This window comes from Lithobates pipiens, unplaced genomic scaffold (genome assembly GCF_037356315.1).
Source record: "Lithobates pipiens isolate NorthernLeopardFrog02 unplaced genomic scaffold, aLitPip1_a1.2 Scaffold_16, whole genome shotgun sequence".
Classification (NCBI taxonomy): Eukaryota; Metazoa; Chordata; class Amphibia; order Anura; family Ranidae; genus Lithobates; species Lithobates pipiens.
The window spans coordinates 539,341,603-539,348,073 of NW_027507748.1; the positions used below are offsets into that span (position 1 = coordinate 539,341,603).

The 6,471-nt window shown below is 43.2% G+C and overlaps 1 long non-coding RNA gene across 1 annotated transcript; it reads left to right on the forward strand.

The window, feature by feature from the left end:
• The first annotated feature begins 1,889 nt into the window (after nt 1-1,889).
• On the forward strand, nt 1,890-3,956 carry LOC143984445 (uncharacterized). The gene is made up of 3 exons (XR_013274864.1): nt 1,890-2,040; nt 2,964-3,100; nt 3,337-3,956. It is a non-coding gene; the product is annotated as an uncharacterized LOC143984445 (long non-coding RNA).
• The last annotated feature ends 2,515 nt before the right edge of the window (nt 3,957-6,471 follow it).

A 6,471-nucleotide genomic window follows, 5' to 3' on the forward strand; every position in this document is an offset into this window, starting at 1 on the left:
TAAATAAATGCTATGCACAATCATGGCCTGCAAGAGATACATCTTATGCCCTGTACACACGACCAGTCTTCCCGTCGGAATAAACTCTGAAGGTTTTTCCGACGGAATTCCGCTCAAGCTGTCTTGCATACACACGGTCACACCAAATTCTGACAGTCAAGAACGCGGTGACGTACAACACGTACGCTGGGAATATAAAAAGGAAGTTCAATAGCCACTGCGCCACCGTTTGGGCTTCTTTTCCTAATCTCATGTTAGTAGAAGTTTGGTGAGAGATGATTTGCGCTTTTCAGATCGTTTTACTGCTGCTCGGTTTGTGATAGTCTTTCAATAATCCAAAAAAAAGGAGCTCTTGATGAAAAAAAGAAAGATTACTATAAAAAATAATTCTAAACATTATTATGGAGATCTGGCTTTAAAAAAATAAAAGATTATTCATGAGATCAGGAGAAATAATAAAGAAATACGTTTGTCAGAACTCTGTGTGAATATGAGCAGCAAAACAACTTTAGCATCTTTCAGCATTATAAAGAAGACAATAATGCGCTGCATTAAAAGATCACAGAATTTGCAGCTGAGTGAGGAATGTGCTAGCCCCAATACAAACGCTAGTTTTACCACACCAAGCGCTTCCGTCTCGTACTTGCTTCAGAGCATGCATCATTTCTGGTACGTAGGAACAGCATCCGATAGAAAAATATAGAACATGTTTCATGGTTTCATAGTTAGTTAGGTTGAATAAAGACACCAGTCCATCCAGTGTGAGTGTCTACAATTGTCCCTATCCCTGTACATTGCACACTCACATCGGTCCCTACCATCAAGGAGCCCACAATCCAAGGTCCCCATTCATATACTAGGGCCAATTTTGGACAGAAACCAATTAACCTACCTGCATATCTTTGGAGTGTGGGAGGAAACCTACGCAGGCACAGGGAGAGCATGCAAACTGCAGGCAGGTAGTGTCATGGTTTGGGATTTGAACCAGTGACCCTTCTTACTGCTAGGTGAGAGTGCTATGGGCGGCACAGTGGGCGGCACAGTGGTGGGCGGCACAGTGGTGTAGTAGACACCACTGTGCCACCCGTGAGAGTGCTAACCACTACACCACTGTGCCGCCCACCACTGTGCCGCCCATGTTCTCTAAGTCCATCTGAATTGTCGACAGAAAAAGTCCGATGGGGCATACACATACGATGAAAAGCTGCCATCTGACTTTTTCTGTTGAAAATTCAGACCGTGTGTACGCAACATTTGAGAATAGAAAATCACCTAATTCCAGAATACAATTACATTAGCAAGCTTTTGTAAAAAGCTTTATCCAAAGCGTAATATCCTGCAGTAACCAATCAGATTTCAAAATTTAAATAACGAAGTGGAGCCACCAAAACTTAAAGATACCACATCCCAAATATTTAATATCAAGTATAGAGCGTGGGAGCGTTTACCCCAGCATTCGATTGGCCTATTATGCCATATAATTAGGATTTTCTCTCCTTCACCTTGGAGCTGCAAATACGCTCTTCGGTGAAGGTAGACGTGATCCTTCTCTGATGTGCTCTGGTTTGAGGTTTTCTTTCAGGCATTCATCTTCCCCGCCAGGTCCGCCTTGCTGGTTAGATGTAATGTTATTTTCATCCCTGTCTCCTCCCCTTTCTTTTTCCACCTCAGCCCACTCACAGTTTAATGTGGGCTTTCCATCAGTCAATATAGCGTTTTTGATGCTGTTTCTTCATCTAACGCAGGTGCAGGAGTTGTAACGTTGGAATTTCCCTCTTTGCCATTACTGTGGATGGCTGGAGGACTTTCCCAAATGGCCGCCGTGCGTGGGTGACGATGGTCTACGTCACGGCGCGCATGCGCGTAACGCTCCTCGGTCTCTTCCAAGATCGAATGTCGGGGCACTTCCGCCCGCCATCCAGCCGCGTTCCCAGACGCCGCTGTGATGGGGGAGACGCTTTATAAGGCAGTGCTTCACTGCCTTTTACTCTCTCTGTGAAGGACTTGGTGTACAGAAGGTCCATATGTCTGCATAGTAAGGTAGGCTGCTGTTTGTCTCCGTTGTAATCAGCTTGGCTGTTGATTTTAGTGGATTTACTTAGTAAGATATTACCAGAGCTAACTTTCGCTTTTGCTTCTGGTCTGTTTTTTGTTCCTTATCTCTATTAGATCAGATATGCCTTTTGCACTGTGAATTGAATCCTATTCTGGGTCTGAGTGGCTGGGGGGTATGTCTCCTTATGGAGCCGCAGATTGGCTATGGTTGCCCTTTTTTCCCCTTTGTTTGGGTTTATCCATTCAATTGATTCTATCAGGTAATAAAACAATTACCGTATTTTCTGGCGTATAAGACAACCTTTTACAGTAAAAAAAAATGAGCAAAAAGCAGGGGTCGTCTTATACGCCGGGTACAAAGCTGGGGTTATCATATGCCAGCCGTCCGCTGTATGTTAAGCCCTCCGGATACTCGCCGGGTGTGCGGTAAATACTGTATACATACAATATACACCGCTGAGCCAATCCCGGCGAGTGATGTATTCTATTAATGAATACAGCGCCTGCTCGGATTGGAGTAACAACCTCTGCAGCCTGTTCGGATTGGCTGTGAGAGTCAGAGGCGCGGGCTGATGATGTAACAGCCTCTGCCAATCCGAGCAGGCATTGTATGAAATAATAGAATGCATAGCTTGCCGTGATTGGCTCAGGCGGTATACTATATGTATACTGTGAGGCAGCATGTTACCCGGCGCCAACTTAGTTTCTGAACATACAGAATTACCGCACAAGGAGGTCGTCTTATACAGTGAGTACAGCACAAAACCAACTTTTTAAATTGAAAAGTAAGGGGTCGTCTTATATGCCCAGCCGATCATTTATTTATTTCATATATATCACTAAATCTGCGATTCTAAATTTAAATACCATTCTCTATAGATTATAGTTCTTTTTGTTTCTGTATCTAGACTGATACTCTGAAGAGTTTCCCTGCAAGCACTTATTGGCCCGGACGTTCCCCATTTATCTATCACTGAGGCTCTCCATTATGGTTATCATTTTATTGAGATATTTTTGATCGAATCACTTTGTGAATGTACAGTGGGTGAGTATGTGATCTTCCAGCCCTTTGATCTTGAACAACTTTGATGCCCTAGTTGTTGTGTATATATATATATATATATATATATATATATATATATATATATATATATATATTTTTTTTTTTTTTGTTCTTTGTAGTAATTATATCTATTTTTGGTCTCTTTTTTGAAACCATGACTATAATATTGTATTTGCACCTTATATCTAACAATTCTCTTTATATGTCTATCCATACAGTATTACACATGTCAATGATATTTAAAGCTCCTGAAGAAACTCGTCTATGAGTGAAACATGTTGAGCATCATATCACACTGACTGAGTTCTAAATTGATTCTTCAAGATCCTCATGTATTGTATGGATTTGTATCTGTGCTGGTGTTGTTTTAGCAAAACTTGTTATCGTTTGTTTTGTTTATAATACATTTCTATAAATTTTTTTATTTAAAGCTTATCCTGAGTGATCTCTATGTGATTCTCTTTACAATATGTCATTTTCGATTTCAAGTTTTAGTATTCAAATCAGAAAAGTAAATTAAAATATCACTGCTATTCAGAACGGACTCTTCTGCGTACCATTTTATTTTATGCACGTAAAGTATTCTTATTGCACTGGAAAGAAAATGTTCCTCCCAAAATTCAATCACTGTATGGTATTATTAATGGTGAACTCCCTAAATTTAAAATAGTGTATAAACACAGAGCTTGCTTGAAAAAGTTTCATAAGGTGTGGCAACCATGGTTGGATGTCTCTGGTTCATTTTGGGGGACGGTCCTGTCCTCGCAGGACCCCCTGGGGGGGCTGCGGGGGTAGGGCCGGAGGCTCGGGCTTTGTGGATGGTGGTCCCGGGTATGGGGGGGGGGGAACGAAACGGGGTGGTAATCTGCTACTGTATGACCTTATGTGGCAGCTATTTATGTTGAAATGATACTGCATAGGGGGACGGTGACAGGTGTGAGTGTGATGGGTGTGTGTGCGCGAATGTTGGCATGTCTGTTGTTGTGTCTTTGTTTTGTTGGGGTTTTTCTGTGTTTTTGCATATAATGGTATCAGTTTGGTTTACTCCAACGAGGTGTCTTTATTGATGCCTCTGTATTCACCTCTGGAGGGAGACTCTTTGACTTGTGTACTGTTTGCCTTATATGCTGTATGTGTGTTCAAAAATATTTAAAAATAAACACCTTTAAAAAAAAAAAAAATCACTGCTATATTTACTCATAGCTATTTTCACTTTACCCTACTTTATTTGAAAAGTCTGCAGTGGTCCTCCTCCAATTGTACCCTACAATGTAAATCTTTCCCTTTCCTACAAGTTGCATTATCCTCAACATGTTACACTTCACTTTATGACCTTATTCCCATGGCTGTTTCACAGCCATAAAAAAATTACTGATCATCAAGGCAAGGAACAAAGTTCCTGTGTAATGCATACTTGCCAACAGTCAGGTTTGGCAGGACAATCACTATTTTAGTAATTTGTCCCTTCAAAGTGGTATTAAAGTTTCATTTTTTTTTAAATAACAAACATGGTATACTTACCTTCTCTGATCCTCTTCTTTTATGGCTCCTCACCCTTGAGCAGTGCCCTCAGAGAGTGCCGCTTGCCCTGGGGTGTGTGCTCGTAACCGAGCCGATGCTCTTTGCATCCATAAGACACATTGGGGGTTATTTACGAAAGGCAAATCCACTTTGCACTGAAAGTGCACTTGGAAATGCAGTCGCTCTAAATCCAAGGGGTGGATCTGAAATGAGGGGAAGCTCTGCTGATTTTATTATCCAATCATGTGCAAGCTAAAATGCTGTTTTTTATTGTCCTTGCATGTCCCCCTCGGATCTACAGCGACTTTACTTCTAAGTGTACTTGCAGTGCAAAGTGGATTTTCCTTTAGTAAATAACCCCCATAGAGCCATGGCTTGGCCCCGTTCCCCACTCTTTCCCCATTGGCTCACTGGCTATGATTGACAGCAGTGGGAGCCAATGTGTTCCTACCTGCTGTCTCAGCTAATGAAGAGGGAGAGTCCCTGGACAGCGGAGGCTATTGTGCACATCGCTGGATTGGAGGAAGCTCAGGTAAGTATTTGGGGGAACTAGGGGGGCCTAGAATGCTGCCTTTAGAACCACGTGTAGGGTGTTTCCTGGGCTTTGTCCCAAAAACATAAAACCTGAGATCGTTACTACCTGCCTAAGCCCTATCCTATTACAGTGTGCACAATTTAATAGAGTGACTTAATATGCCTGCTGCTATATTTACACATGAATGTGATTTGTATGTAAATATCACTACGCTCATATGTAAATCACTCACTCATTTATATACTGATCCCCCTCCCTCAGGATCACTTCCATTGAAAGCTGCCCATGTGGGTGTAAACAGTCATAACAGCGAGTGGGGTGTCCTGCCAGCACTGTCACTACTGATCATACTATCAGGTGTAGCAAGGTCCCAGGCCTCCTTTGGTCTGATGAGAACCTCCAGGGCCAGAGATAGCTGACATCCTTCTGTATGTAGTGGGTTGTGAGGCATAGTGGGTGCAAAGATGGTGAAAGTCACTGGGTGCCGGACACTTCTTGGATGTAAAAGAGGTTTTATTTCTCTTAGCAGCCCTTTTTGAGTTTTTGGAGGGAGAGAGGGTTAGGGCCAGGACACCCTTAGATAGTTGCTTAATTAGCAAACTCAATTAGCAGACGCAGCCTTCAATAGGAGGACAGCTGTGCAGGGAAAGGCCTTCAGAAAGAAACTACATCTGCATGTCCAGGATTGCTGTCCCTTATGCTGCTTTGGTACTAGCTTAAGTTACTCACTGTGGTCATTGGTAATAAGGCGGATAGTCCCTGACTGGCAACAGCTTCCCCTCTACCTCCAACCATGACAGGTTCTCCGGCCGATAGAACCGTCACTTTTTGTTGGACTGCAAGCCGCAGTTCCAACCCTGCCCTGCTCTCTTGCTTCTGAATAGGCCCTCAGACAGCCTAGCAGCCAGATGTGCCCCGGATAGGCCCAATCTCTGGCCTAGCAGCCTGGGCAATAAGACACACGTCCACCCACCCAGACAGCTGTCCAGGTGGCACAGAACATAGATCACCTGACTCCACCCGAATATATAGGTTCTCCCAGCAGGCCAAGGGATTCAAGAAAACCCCTGCACATTGGCTGAGATATCCCACATATCCATAACCTGACCTTGAGTTGCCCTTCCCACATCTAGTACCACCAAGTACCCGGCCACCTAGTGGTAGAAGAGAAAAGTGCAACAAGGCCAAACTTAGGGAGAAATCAATAGATCTCTATTAGGGATGAGCTGAGTGTTCGAGTTGAACCCATGTTTGACTCAAACACCAGCAGTTCGCACGTTCGGTGAAACCAGAACAT